Genomic DNA, 14,850 nt, shown 5'->3' with positions numbered 1-14,850 from the left:
TGCTTTCAAAAACTCAACAACTGTAAATACAGGACAAGAAAGATGAACAAAGAATAGTTGTCTTTCCCTACTTATAATAAGAAACTCAAGCTATGATTATGTTCTGAAATATATCAGCAAAAGGTTAATTGGGCTCTGAGTGTATCTACTAGCTATCTTCTTCCACATGTCATATGGATTTTACACAATGAAAAAATATGCAAATGTCAAAAAGCTACAACATTCAAATTAACAGTAAAAAGGAGAATCACCCACATGTATTTGAAATTGTGGCATCAGGAATATATCTGGTGTTACCAAGAACAACTGCATAGGTTGTTAGAAAGGGCAGAGAAAAAACCTCATGTCCAAGGTCTGATCCTGAAGCCATGAAATGCTCGGAGTCTCTCCTCTAATCAAAGTGCCACATGTTATTAATTGTTCATTCATCAATGCATCCTAAAAATATCTGTTGAAAACCTACCACTTAAAATGCCTTGTACAAGGAAGCAAGTTACTGTTCTGTGCTCCAAGTTAATTCCCTAAGGGCAGAGTAATTCATCCAGAGTAGCTTGGGATACCATCCAAACTAGTAAAGAGGTTAGCAAACTTTAAGAGAGGAATGCTGTACTTGAATTTAGATAGCTATACAACTTACGATAAAATAATGGAATCAGGTAAAGAAAAATATTGATTTTTAAAATTTTCTCATTGGCTTTATCATGTACAGATGACACAAACCTAGATGCAAAATTGCTAGATCCTAAAACATTAAAATCGCTGCCCTGCAAATACTAAAAAGCATGTATTAGCTTAAAATAAGATCAGAAGCTTAATATACTTGCCATATTCCACCAAAGAGTAGTATAGATGAGGAAACAGCTCAAAGATAAAAAGACGTACTCTCCAGAATGCACTGGATGAAAACGTGGGCAGGAATCAGAAGACCTCAGACAGATCCAGCTTCTAGCACTTTCCCAGTGCCTGGGTATCCCAGCAGCCTCAACCTCTCTCTTCCAAAAATGAGAATAATTAAAGTGACAAGAGAATACTTGCCTTCACAAAGTAATTGTAACCCTTTCTTCCCCAGACTATTGGAATGGTCAAAATGAGAAGCTACAAATGAACACATGGTTAAAAGCATACACACCTATGGGAACAAATAACATGCTTTCATAGACTTATTCCTACTTGTTTTCCATTCATTACAATTTTGGGGAATCTCCTTTTGAAATTATATTATTATGAGCACTTTCTGTGCCTCAAAAAAGAATCCATCTCATAATGTTATAGCTGCTTTTCCTTTTGGTCAGACCACTCTTCCTCGGTTTAATCACATCATTCACCAGACAACTTCAAAATCACCTTTGAATTTTTCAGGAAGTTTAGTCAAATCCTCAAAGATGAGAACATTTGCCATTACTACAGATATTTAAAAGAATCTACCTCATGCTTTTAGGTCAAATTTTTAGTTTATACATGGTAAACCCTGAGAAAGAAGAAACCTACTAAAGTAAGGGCTTGAGGTGACTAACAGGGCTCAAATTTTTTAAAAGTTAAAAAAATTAAAAATTAAAAAAAACAAAACTTCACCGTCATTTCTACACAGGGACCTCTCCCACACTGCCCTTCAGAGAAGCCTAGGTTGAACTGCCTGCCTCTGCACTTAACTGCCTGCCTGTAATGCATTTCTGCCATCTGAGCCAGCCCTTATAAAGGAGTTCCTGGAATTGTATTTCAGCCAATAGGACTGAGGTTTTCCACATCCACGACCAATAGGTGAGAGCTGCACAGCTTTGACCAACCAGGACAACTCTGTTCTGACCAATTAGGACAGTGCCTTTTAGACCAATCATATTGTGAAAATTTAGACCCTTCATTTGCATGAGGATGGACCCACGAGGGACCAGGGGTGGGGACTTCTGTCCCTATAAGCCAGTTCCCCTCTGACTCTAAGAATGCACTTCCCCTTTCTACCTAAGTCTGAGTTTTCCTGGCTGAGCTGAAATACTGATGAAAGCACAGCACAGAGCAGACTGGCGAGGAGCAGAGTAGACCACAGAGGAGCAGAGCAGAGCAGAGCTGTCTAGCCAGAGAGAGGCTTTATCCCAGCACCACCTGCGCCTGGGGCTGCCTCTCAGCCATGCTGTTTGCATAGTCCTGCTTTATCACAATTGAGATGTTTTGCACTGAACAGTTTCTTTCTTCACTGCACCCCAAGTTAGGAGTTCCTATTGGCATGGAGTTGGTGCCAGCAACCACTGGTTGACAATATATACATATGTATATGTGGGTATATATGCACATGTGTATCTACGTGCTGTATGAATCCTAAGTGTCAAGCTTGATGAATTTTCACAAAACAAACACATTGTGATGGACATCCTAGTTCTAAAATAAAATGTACTACTACCCCAGAGCGCCTTTTTGCTGTCTTACAATCATTAACAATTTACTTCTTTCCCAAAGGTGTCTGCTGTCCTTACCTCCACCAACATAATTTATACAGAGGAATGTTATATAGTCAGGATCCAAAATATGTGTATACTTTTTGGGTTATTTACTCAAAATTGATAATTATCCAATTGTTGTGTATATTGGTAATTCATTCATTTTCGCATGACAATACATTGAATGGATCAATGAATATGCTGCCATCACCCATTGTAATGGTGAGATGACCATCAAGGAGAATGTTAACCAGATAGGGACTTTTAAAGAGTGTTGACAAAAACATTTTGTTTAGGAACAGTAGATACGCAGCTCAAGGGAAAAGTGGCAAACACAGCGACACTCATCTCAATGAGTTCCTCTTCTGTTTGGAGTCTTGGCTTCTTAAGTCTGGCTGCCCTGATAGCTCTTCAAAGCCTTCAAACAGAATCTTAAAAAAAAATACTTTGTAAAGCTTATTGAATTGTTCTTGGAGGGAAGACTGGTGCATACTAGTCTATCATGGCAAGAGGTATCTACCTCAAGTTTTTATGGCAAAGCCAAATGACTTAATAGCCAGGGAATCCCTGGGTTTGTGCAACAGTCCAAAGGTCCCTGTTACTTTTAGCCTCAGAGCAGAGGCAAGTTGCCATCAAGAAAAATCTGGTCAGCTGTTCCAGGTCAGCCATAAGCGAAGCTCAGGGCAAATCGAAGCGGCTCGGCATTGGCCATCCGACCTCGCTGGGAAGAACAGAAGCCTGGCAAAGTCTGCTAGCAGGAGCAGCTCTGATCTATGCATAGACATTTTAAAGCTCTGAATTTTTCCTTTTTGATTTTTTGGGGTCTGATTGTTATAGAAATACTAGAAAACCTGAGACAATGTGCTGATGCCTAAAGAGTGAAGTAAAAATTGGAAAAATTTTTCCAGCAATTTTGGCAATGTTTGTGTTATTAGGTGAAATATCTTAAAAATCAAATCCCTTTCCACCCACTCCCGCAATACATACACATACACACAAACACACTGCCTCAAGTCCTCCAAACTTGATGTGTAAATTTAAATTTAGGGCACATCGAGAGAATACCACAAACTCCTTTCTCAACTTTAATTGGCCTAAAATACTGCAAGAACCACTTTTTTTTTTCTGAGTTTCAGGGTTTTTTTTTTTTAAAGAAAAATGAAATTGTGTGACTAAAACAATAAATGTACACTCAACGAAAGAGTTGATTAATTCCTAAAAAAGGCAGAGTGACAGAATTAGAAAATAAGTTTATAGAAACAAATACATTTCACTCATCTCCTTTCAGTTCAAATTTAATCCCTTACTATATTAAACTAATATATTCTAACTTCTGAAAATTTTGTTTTGCTAGATTTATAAGGTTAGCCTCCAAATTTTTAGAAAAGGAAAACAGTGAAAATTCAAAATACTGTGAATCTTTTAACCATTAATTATATTTTTGAAATAAGCATTTATCAATATTTTGGTGTTCTTGTTTACATTGCGACCTATTAAAATGCATCTCTGCTGAAGTAATTTGATTCTTTCCTTTTTGAAAATAATCATGTCCTATTTTAATTGTGGCATGGGATTTCACTGTTTAAACAATTCTGTAATACATTTTTTTAAAAAGGAATTCCTTCGGGATCAACTCTTCCTTTGCACTTATGTTTTCCAAATTTGAACTATCCATTATTAGCTTTTTTAAAAAATGAAGCAGCTGTTTAAGAGCAGGTATAAATTATAAGTAATTCTTACACCCTATTCAAGCAAAATGAATTGCATTTTAGATGATTTAGTAGATTTTGTAAACACAGAGCCTTTGATATTAATATGTACATATTTATCTAAATTAACTTTGGTAATTATAATCTTTTATGGGTTGGTTGGTTGTCAAAAGAGCTACTCCATAGAAGGGACACCTGTCTCCCATGGTTCTGAGAGGCAGTCCCCAATACTCAACATGCCCTTAAATTTTGCAATAATACGAACTCATGTTTTGAACATACTTGACAAGTTTTCTGTGTTCTCATCCTCTATTCACTTTCCTTCGGTCGTTGTCTAAAGCCAGAACTCTGCCGGTTATTTCACTCAGACATGCTCGAGCCAGACCGCCAAAAACCTTTTCTTACAGCTTTAAAAAAGCCATTTCTCAGATGTATAGGAATTCTTATTTGTGGAAAATCTGCATGAATCTAAAATTAAATGCAACAACAGCAATTCATGTCAAAAAGAATTTATAAAGAAGGAAACCATGGCAACAGAATCATTTATTTTTAACTGCACCAATCCTTATCTCTACTTTCATTCCAAATGAAGCACACTGAAGCCATAGCTTTTTCGATGCTGTCTTATTGCCATTGTAATTCTGCAAGAGTCCAAAATAGCAACAGGAATTGTCATATGTATATTACTAAGTACTGTGCAAACCATGCTTTTCTTCATATTGACTTGCTCACATTATCCTGCGAATGGCTTGTGAGGAGCTGGTGAGCTTATCGAGAGGAAGCTCAGGTAGCACGTTCTGCAGGGTCAATGCCACGGCTGATGTGAATGACATGCTCTCCAGTGGGGAGATTGGGGTCCCCCTGGTGCAACTACTCTAGTTCCACATCTTATCAGAGGTGAGCTGGCCATGCAGTGCAAGAACAGATGCGGCTGCAGCATGTTCCAACATAGCTTCCTTGGGCTCCCAGGGACCCTGTCTGTGCACAGGATCTAGAAAGCTCTGCTTTTGGATATACTGTCGATCTTACTCACATGACCATGCCAGAACTTACTGTTACAATGTAGATGCTTTGCTTGGGCATAGGATTGCACGCTTTAGGCAAAGACTGTTTTGTTAAAATGTCTTAAAAGTGCTTATCAGAAATTTTTGCATGATTGATAATACTGAAAAACATAAGCTTATTTTCCTACAAGTACTTTAAAAAACAACTCACTTTCAAGACTGTTATGAACCTAAAAATCTAGTAGCTTATTTTAATAAATATCAATTAATCAGATAAGGTACTTGAAATGTGTCTTTCCTAATCCCTTGGTCTATCTTGATTTCTGTTAGCTAAGTTGCATGAAGAACTCAGGGTGTCCAAAGACAATAATTCATCTTGAGCTGTTCATTCCAGAAGAGCCCTAAGAGAAATGCAGACTGTAGCTTTGAAGATCAAAGACTTGGGTAATAGAAACAGGCGCAAGAATATATCTGAAGGCTTGAAGGGCATTAACCCAAAACATCAACTGACTCACATGGAAAATTGATCTTATATTTTCTGAAATAAATGGGAAATCTGATTGTTCAAAGGACTCTGGCCGAGTTGTCTGTGAAGCATGCGCAGAGTTAAATAAGAGACTGCAGGAAGGCTCTGTCTTAGACTGATTACATCAGGAAAACGGAAGCATGGGTTCACACTAACTTCTTCCTTATTTAGCCCATTTGTTTCTGTAGCCCAGGTTCTAGAGTTCCCCCTCACCCCCTTAGGCTGGTCTGCAGGTCAAATTGCCTGACATGGCTTCACAGCGGCCAAAGGTTACCAGTGTTAAGGAAAAAAAAAATCGCAGCCCCAAAATGGAGTCACTCGTGCTAAAGTCTGTGATACCTGAACTTAGATTTAATGCCTGACCTACTTACAGGTTCAGCCCCTCCTAGGAATGTGACCTTAAATCAGTAAGTCTGGAATTTCCTGATTAATACTAAGGAGGAAATCTTCCTCATAAGACCCCTGATGCTCTCCCCACCCCCCACAAAGAAACATGCTGTTGCCTGAAACGATCCTTCTTTTTCTTTCACTAATAACTTCTTCTTCCCACCAGGTTCTGCCTACAAAAATCTTTCATTTTGCACAGTTTCTTTGTGTACCTTTCTCTTTACTAGATGGGATGCTTATTGATTCATGGATTGTTCAACAAAGCCAGTTAGATCTTTAAATTTACTAACTTTTGTTCTTTGATACCAGGTATATTTTCAGAAAAGCTTTGGCAAATTCTCACATAGATACTGACAGAAAAGAATGAATATTTACCCACGGCATTAAGTGCTCTGGTTTCTCTAAAGTAAAGGAAAGCAAGAAAAACATTATTTGGAATTATTTCTTTCAAATCAGACAGAGCTAAAGGTATATCATTTTCCACCTTCAGTACCGAGAAACAGTAATCTTTCTCTCTTCGGAGGAATTGTGAGTTGAAAAACAGGAATATCACGCAGTTTCTCTATTTCTGTAGCTGCAGTTACTTTATTTTCTATGATTGCTTCTTTGTTTCCACCATTTCCCACTTTGCTGTAGCTCGGAGGATGTATTCAGCAAATATTAATTTTGTCACTACAAAGTCTGAGTCCCTGGCCATGAAAAATGGGGAAGCGTGGAAACTGGGCTGGGCAGGCACAGAAACCGGAGGGGATTCAGGTGTAAATCAGGTTTGAAGAGCCATCTTTCACCGTCCTAGGGAGAAGTGCAAAAAAGTGCTTATTTGGCAATAAAAACAATAATAAGAGCACAAAAGTAAAGAAAAAGAATAGAATTTTTCCCCTTAAATTTTGTGTAATATTGATAAATGATCATCCTTGAAACAAACCAATTTTGACACTATAATTCAATGAACAGATAAGAAAAAAAAGAAAAGATTATCCTTTCTGAGCTGCTGGTCAGCTTTGTGATAGTCAAGCCTTATCAAGTTGGATGTCTTTGCATTGAAAGAATTGCTAAGAAGTCTAACATTTTTTATTATTTGGATATGACATTGGAAAATTTTTAAACATATGAATCAGGTAAGAAAGTGGCAGGGGCAATTTTGAAATGTCTGAACAAATTGTGCCAATACTTGGGTGGATTTAAGTACTTAAACTCATTTCCGTCGTCAGTAAACAGCGGAATGAAAAGAACCCTGAAGACTTTGATATTTGTTTATAGCCAACTTATTCATAAGGGGATGTTTCAAAGGGTCTGGTGTGTACAGGATGACAATAAGAGTATGTGAGACAATCAAGGCCAAGGGGGAAAGAAGCAGGGCAGACAACGATTGAGATTAAGGCAGAGGAAGCACCGTCCCACACAGCCAGGAGAGAACCAGCACTTTGCCCTCCAGCTGTCCTAAAGGGCAAACAAGCACTTATACAATTCACATTATCCACGAGCTACATCTCTAGTAGTTGGTCCGAAGAAACATAATGATCCCTGGTACTCAGGATTGAGAGAAATTTCTCCCTCCCTTGAGTCGCCATCAAAAGTCAGTGAATCATCTCTTGAAGCTTGTGAGGAGCATCCTCACTATGAGCTGGGAGCGGTTCATGAGGAGCTGCCTCCTCTCAGGCCCCCGGGGTCTCTTCCCACTCTGCCACTCTGGAAATGAAGTCACATAACCTGTCGGTGACCAAGACGCTGCAAGTGGAAAACAAGGGCCTGGGTGACCTCTGGGGCTCCATCGGCGGTAAATTCTGTTCTTGGGTTCTGATCATTAGAGCAGGTCTTTAGAAAGCTCTTCTTGTTAACATTTTTCATCTTAGAAAGAGAAAATATTGTTGAAATAAAACTGAGTACTTTTGTTGGTGTGTATATATTCCAACATTTTCTTCCCTGATCAGACAGAATCCAGGAAGGAAACAGGATCAGTCATTTGAAAAAGGAACATTTTATATGAAGAAATACTAACTGGTAGCAGAGGAGTTGCCACTAAGAGGGGATAAAAGCGAACTCAGAAAATGCCCCTGGGCGGAGAGACAGTACCCACTGCTGGAATGCCTTGGGAGGGGGCATCGACTCTAAGGCTGAGATTGAGACTTCACTGGAGAGGTGCCACTGGGCCTGCTGGAGGGCAGAGAGGTTCACCAGGTTACCCCAGGCCAAATCTAGTCACAGCCAGCTGGCAGGGGGATACCTGGGCAGGGAGTGCCATGCAGAAGGCCTCCCACTGCAGTCCCAGGAAAACTCACGGAAGGGTGTCTGCCACTGGACCCCCTACTGCACGTATGCCTCTCTGAGCCACCCCGGAGGAGCCAGAAAAGAGAAAGCAACCAAATCAAGTGAAGTCTCCTTTTGCCACCTTTTACTGACATAGTTTCAGCTGGCAAAGGAGAAATCCAGTATCGCAAAGCAGGGTCATGAAGTATGAATTTGGAGCTCGGAGGAGACAAATTGATGATTGGCATACCTCCCTTGCCCTGAGTCAGTAAATCCCCAGACAGGTAGTGTGCATTTACAAAATGGTCATTACCCCTTTATGGTCAAACATACAAGGCGATGTATTTTACAATGTTCAAAGAGTCGGGACAAGAAACAGTGGCAATGGGGTCTCGGGCGTTAGTAATTTCTCCAACGGTGCCATAGACAGCTCACAAGGAAGTTTGTCAAATAAGCATAGCTTATTGCTATACTGACTTTCTAATATTCATAGCGTACAAGTTTGTACTTTAGATCCATGATTTTCAACTTTTTCATCTCAGGGCACACATACACTAATTATTAACATTCTGTGACACACCAAGGTACTATATTTTTTGCTGATCTGGAAAAAAATAGATATAATTTTGATTTATACAAACCAAATGGCTATTGTTACATTGGCTGTTGTCATTTTTTAAATTTGGCAACCTAAGGGAAAAGAGGTGAGTGCCCCTGACTAAATAGTTAGGTATTGTATGTTCTAAAATTTCTTGCAGCGCGCCAGCTGAAAGTCCCTGATTTAGACCATCCTTATATTGCTCAGTAAGCCAATAATCATCTGAAAAAGGAGACCGTATGGTGGGTAAATGTTAATTCATTTATTCCGTTAGCCAACACATATTTGATGAGTGCCTACTCTATGCTAGATGCTAGGGATACAGAACGAGATTAGAAATTCAATGCCCCAAAGATTACACAGTGATAAGTGTCGTGAAAGCACATTATTGGGAGACTTCACCTACTCAGGAAGGTTGGGGAGAATTCCCTCAGGAAGTGCAACTGAAGGTGAGCTGAGGTGTGGTGGGAACAGCATTCCAGGACCAGGGCACAGCCTGTACAAAGACCCTATGATGGCAAGAACATACACTCAAGGGACTGAAAGGACTGGGTGCCTGAGCAGCCTGGGGACCCCAGGAAGGGGGCACTGAAAGCTTCTGTTTGTCTGAAGCACCCTGACTAAGACAGATTTTGATGAGAAAACATCGTGAGGATACTTCCTAAGGCTTTGAACTCTATCCCCATGGTTCTCCATTGGCTGCAATTTGGGGACATTTGGGGATGTCTGTAGACGGTTTCGGTTGTCGCCACTTGGGGAAGGTGATACTGGCATCTAGAGGGTAGAGAGCGAGCTGGACCTTTTAAAATGAAAAAGATAGCTCCCCACAATGAAGAATTACCCTATTTATATTTTCAATAGCTGCAAGGCTGAGAAAACGTGCTCTGTCGTGTGGATAGCCAGGAAAAGATTTTCAGCAGGACTGGGGGTGAGGAGTTGAGGTGAGGTGGCAGGAAGGGAAACCAGTGAGAGTCTTCTTTTGCATTTCAAAAACCTCTTGCTCCAGAGGAAGTTTATAGTTGGTACACATTCCAGTCAAGGGGGTCTCCAGAAATACTGCCGCCAATATTAGCCTTGTGAAACATTAAGTAACATTTGTTTATTGTCTTTCGTAGTGCTATTATTTTAAAATCGTAGCTTTAAAAATTCTGGACTCCATCCCTGAGGAAGGAGTAAGTGAACAGCAGCATTATTCAAACGACTTCATGTAACGGAACATCGAGTGGCTTCACGTCACAGAAAACATTAAAACACACGTCAGGTTCATCATTTAGTTTTAGCTTATTCAAATGACGTGGTACAGATTTCTGTGAAATGAAAGAATCAGTTTTCTATTGACTTAACTTTCAGACTTAAAAACATTTTCAGCTAAGGAGGCAACAAATGCCCCCAAATTTCCCGGCTCGGTGTTATTAGATCTCTAGGCAGTTGTACGTATTCCAGGAGGACGGTAATGAAAACTGAATTCTGAGGGTTCTAATTTGAAGCCGAAATCCCTTAGGTGAGATCCCAGGAGGAAGGACCCCGACTGCTGTGGGACGTTTTTGGTGCTACAGGGATAGAAGCAGAAATTAGGAAGAAGATATTTACAGAGCACAGCATGTCACATAGCACGTCACAGGACGTTTAGGTGGGGTAGTAGGCACTCTAGCAGGGGTGTCCAGCCTTTTGGCGTCTCTGGGACACGCTGGAAGAAGAAGAGTTGTCTTGGGCCACGCATCAAATACATTGTGACACGTAATCACAAAAAATTCTCATTATGTTTTAAGTAAATTTACTTTTTGGTGTTGAGCCACATTCATAGCCATCCAGAGCCACGGGCCGCAGATTGGACACCCCGCTTGCAGCTTATTCAATTTACCTTCCCTCTAACTCAGGAAAGGCAATTGAAATGTTAACAGTTGGGCAAATTTTTACGGAATATGTTCTGTCTAGATATCATAAAATGGTCAGTTACAGAGATACTTCTGTAAAAGATTTATATTGAGATTTTAAAAAGAGATTTGTTTCCAACCTTCTTTAAAATGAATTACAAATATTGAAATATCTTTGTTGAAAAGGTTTTAACCAGACATGTCTGAGTATGGGGAAAGTAAGGACTTTCCTTGTAAATCCTAATTGAAGTAGGTAGATTGGCCGGCCTCAGGGAACCTCATCAGAGAGCCAGTTTTCGCAGTATTTGAAAAGTAGCCATCGTTCCTTCTGATGCGTAGAGAGAGAAACTCTGGAGGACCGGGCGGGGTGGGGAGGTTGGGTTTGAATGAATACTGAAAATCCACTGGAAATATCTACAAGTAAACCTGTCTCTTAAATAAATATTTAAATACCACTATCTTAATGCAAACAGAAAAAAGAATTCTCCTGTGGGCTGGGAAATAAGTAGCCATAAAAGTATTCCTTAAGTAGAGAAATTCTAGAGTATTATAATCCAAGAGATTCCATTTCTTCTCATCTTGGTAACAAACTATATATATATATCACTCTGTGTTAGGTTAAGCTCTCTAGACGCCTTTATTAACCTTGGTCTTCAAGCTTTTCCTCCTCTATTATCTGCTTAAAACAAACAAGCAAGCTCACGATCTAGAGCAGCAATTTTCAACCCGTGTGCCGCAAGAATTTTTCAAACATGCAGCACCTGACTGTTTAGTCAGGGGCACCGACCTCTTTTCTCTTCGACTGTCAAATAAAAGCATGACAACAGCCAACACAACAATAGCTGTCTGTGTGAATGAATCAAAATTATAACTATTTTTTTCTCAGGTTGGCAAAAACTATAATATATTTTTTGGTGTGCTGAAGAATTTTAGAAATTAGTTTATGTGTGCCAGGAGATGAAAAAGGTTGACACTCACTGGCGTAGAGCATTAGAAAGGATAGTGGCAACTCAAGGCATTTAATTGTTACCAATTCGCAGTGTATCTTAGATCCTTAGCAGTTGATCTCATAAACACTAAGTAATATTTGAAACTCCGGATGGTATGTATACGTAACTGAATATTCAATCCACAGGACTGAACTGCTTGGCTTCCTCATCTGTACTTAAGTGGGCGCCAACACTACATTTTACTCTGTGTTTACACATAACGACCTTTCACTCACAATCCTGATAAGAGAAATTGCATTTGCTTGGAAATGGAAGCAATCTAGATAGTGGCTAAAAGGAAGTGTTGATGAACACACAGTTGCAGAGGTGATGTCTGCAATTTTTAATGACTGGCCTGCAAAGAATCAGGGGCACAATTTACAAAAGCACCGACCTTCCTACCTCTGCAGCATCACATTTTAAATCAAAGAAAACAAAGATTTTAAAAGAGGGAACATGTGGCCGAGAGTTCACTCTGTAGTCCCTGAAATCAATCTACTCCGCTGGAGGACACTTTAAAGGTTACAGTCTTTTCCTTCAGCCTTGGTGCTTTTGGTTATTTTGATACTTAACCTCTCTTTGCCAGATTGTTGGCTGAAAAACTATTTTCAAACATTTATATGACTTTTGCTTATGTATTCCAGTGAGGGAAAGTCTTTTTGTTATAGGTAGTAAAAACCAAGACAAACAGAGAGTCAGGGCTGTAATTTGCAAGGGTCAAAGGTCATGACAAGTGAATGACTCCAGAGGCCTTGAGGTCAAAGGTGCAACCAGAATCCCATAACCTCCATTAGGGTTTTTCCATCACAAAGGAGAGCAGAGCTTTTCCAAATCCGGTCGAGGAATCTATAGGCATGCTCACATTTTTCCCTTGAAAAATTATTTCAAAATGATTCTGCCCATGATTATTTTTTCTCCTTGACACCAATGGCATGAAATAGGCTTTTATATAAATTGAATGTTTCCTTGGAGTTTTCTTAGTATTCTATATTAACAACCTAGAGGAGGAAGAACTGAGATTAATATGTGTTTTTTTTTAAGTGGAAAATAAGCACAGTTTTAGAAGATCAAAACCCAAACCAAAGAAGTACATTTATCTTCTTTGTTATTTCCTTTTTTTATTCCATGTATATCTACTGAATGTACCTAATTTTTTTTTTTCCTTGAAAAAATAACTAAGAGCAATAGTGATCTTTTGTGTTTTCCATGCAGGGTCTGTCTTTTTGCTATATTTTCAATACAGGTCCAAAACAAGGTTTTGTCACAGGAAACAATCTGGTATTATAATTCTGTGTTCTGTTTTGTGTTTTTGCTAATTTAAAACAAGTAAAACGTCCCTGACAGCAGGACCACCATTCAGGTCAGAATGTCTGTGGTGGATCCCACGATACATTAGTAGCTGCAGCTACATGTATATGCCATGTGAGCTGGAGGAAAAGTGCAGAACCTTACTTTTCAACTCCATTGGTTTCTAACCTCTCACGAGCACTTAATTCCTCACAGAGGAGGAAATAGTCATGCTGTGGAATCCTGTGGCCCAGGAAGGGTAATTGGATAACATCTTTTGAAAGATTTACAAGGCTGCCAAGGATTTTTGCCAGCTTTAAACCTGATTGATTCAGTGTGAAAAGATCTGAACAATTCTGACCTAAAAGTTTAAAGACAGACCTTTGCTGTGAAAGTATAATTTAAAGCCTGTAATAAAATTGTATTGGAAAACACCACATTAAAGAACACAGCCGTAAATTGCAAAACTGAGCATTATGTTAAAGGATATTTCCCCCCCTTAAAATCTCTGAAAGATCCCTAATTGTTCACCAGATAGTTTAATAATGAGGTGTTTTTGTTTTTGCTTTTTGCTTTTTCCCTCTCCTGGAAGAAGTCCCTACAGGAAGGCAGAACTATCCAACCCATTTGCCTCCCTAACCAAGTTTGACTTCCTGGTTGCACATACAGATGGAATTTGTACAACTTTTTATTTTATTAAGTAAAATAAAGAAATGTAAAATTCCACTTATCTTTAACAGAGTGGACTACATAGACTTGTTCCATATTTTAATTTTTCAAAATGCTGAGCCTCATCATATATTAATTTCCATGTTGAGAAAAACATATACACATACACACTCATAACTGGTGCAATATTTTGTGAGTAGGTTCAAATGCTTGTGATGACTCAGACAGATTAATGTTTAAACATCTTCCAGCCAATTACTCCAGGCCATTAATTATTTATCCAAGTCCATAAGTCTTTCGTCTATTTTAACCTCTCTCTTCTAGTTCCTGTTTTAGAAGAGGCAGGTTTAGGAAAACGAAAGCATAAAAATTTCAAGGAAACAAAATTAAATAGAGTACTTACATCTTTTCGTTTTCCTTAGAATCACAGAAAAACTGAGACTATGGTATTTAGACAGAAGCCTATTTATCTTTCAACAATACCTCCTTTGTGACGGGTTCACTAACTTGGTTTCCTTCTCAAATTTCAGTTTGAAGGATTAAGGGAAAAGCGCCATGTGCCCACTCACCTGTGATCTGGGCGATAGCGACATGCCATTGGCCTTTTGATTCTTAGAATCATATGAATTCGTCTTGGGTGTTTAAAATGGAAATCTGGGTTTATGGGTATTTTTGTCACTACGTATATATTTACACGTGACCAGAAATGATTGTGTTTTTTATGTAGATTGGTGAGAACACTCACTTTTCAACAAATTGAAAGCCTATTTTAAAAGACAAAACAAAAGCAGAACTGCGGCACTAAGAAAAGAAGTTTCAATCAAGAAATATGTAGAGGAGGAGCCCTCTCCGTGTAAACTCCTTTGTAGAGAGAAAAGGCATTCAGAGAGGAAGGAGGGGACAAGACGCGGGCTCTCATATTTCTTTCCTGAAGAATTAGCTCAGGTTTTAACCCCTTCCGCACTCTAACTAGAATTGTGTCTAAGGTAATTCAACCCGCCGCCTTAAAATCCTCCCTGCCTTGTGAATGAGAACAATTTCCCCCCTCACTCAAGTCTATCAAGAGTTGAATAAATTCCACTGTATCAACTTGCAGCTGGCCGGCAGCAATTTCTGCAGGATGTGTTTATA

The 14,850-nt window shown here is 39.2% G+C and overlaps 1 long non-coding RNA gene across 2 annotated transcripts; it reads right to left on the bottom strand.

Moving 5' to 3' along the window:
- Nucleotides 1–830: 830 nt before the first annotated feature.
- Nucleotides 831–14,367, bottom strand: LOC139440497 (uncharacterized). Of its 2 annotated transcripts, XR_011650719.1 has the most exons (4): nucleotides 14,289–14,367; nucleotides 6,540–6,847; nucleotides 6,411–6,456; nucleotides 831–992 (listed from the first exon to the last, which is right to left on the bottom strand). It is a non-coding gene; the product is annotated as an uncharacterized lncRNA (long non-coding RNA). The 2 variants fall into 2 exon arrangements; XR_011650718.1 differs by having other exon boundaries at nucleotides 6,411–6,847.
- Nucleotides 14,368–14,850: the final 483 nt, after the last annotated feature.

Source organism: Desmodus rotundus, chromosome 13 (genome assembly GCF_022682495.2).
Source record: "Desmodus rotundus isolate HL8 chromosome 13, HLdesRot8A.1, whole genome shotgun sequence".
NCBI lineage: Eukaryota > Metazoa > Chordata > Mammalia > Chiroptera > Phyllostomidae > Desmodus > Desmodus rotundus.
Note: the sequence above shows the minus strand (reverse complement) of the source record. Positions and strands in the feature narration are given on the sequence as shown.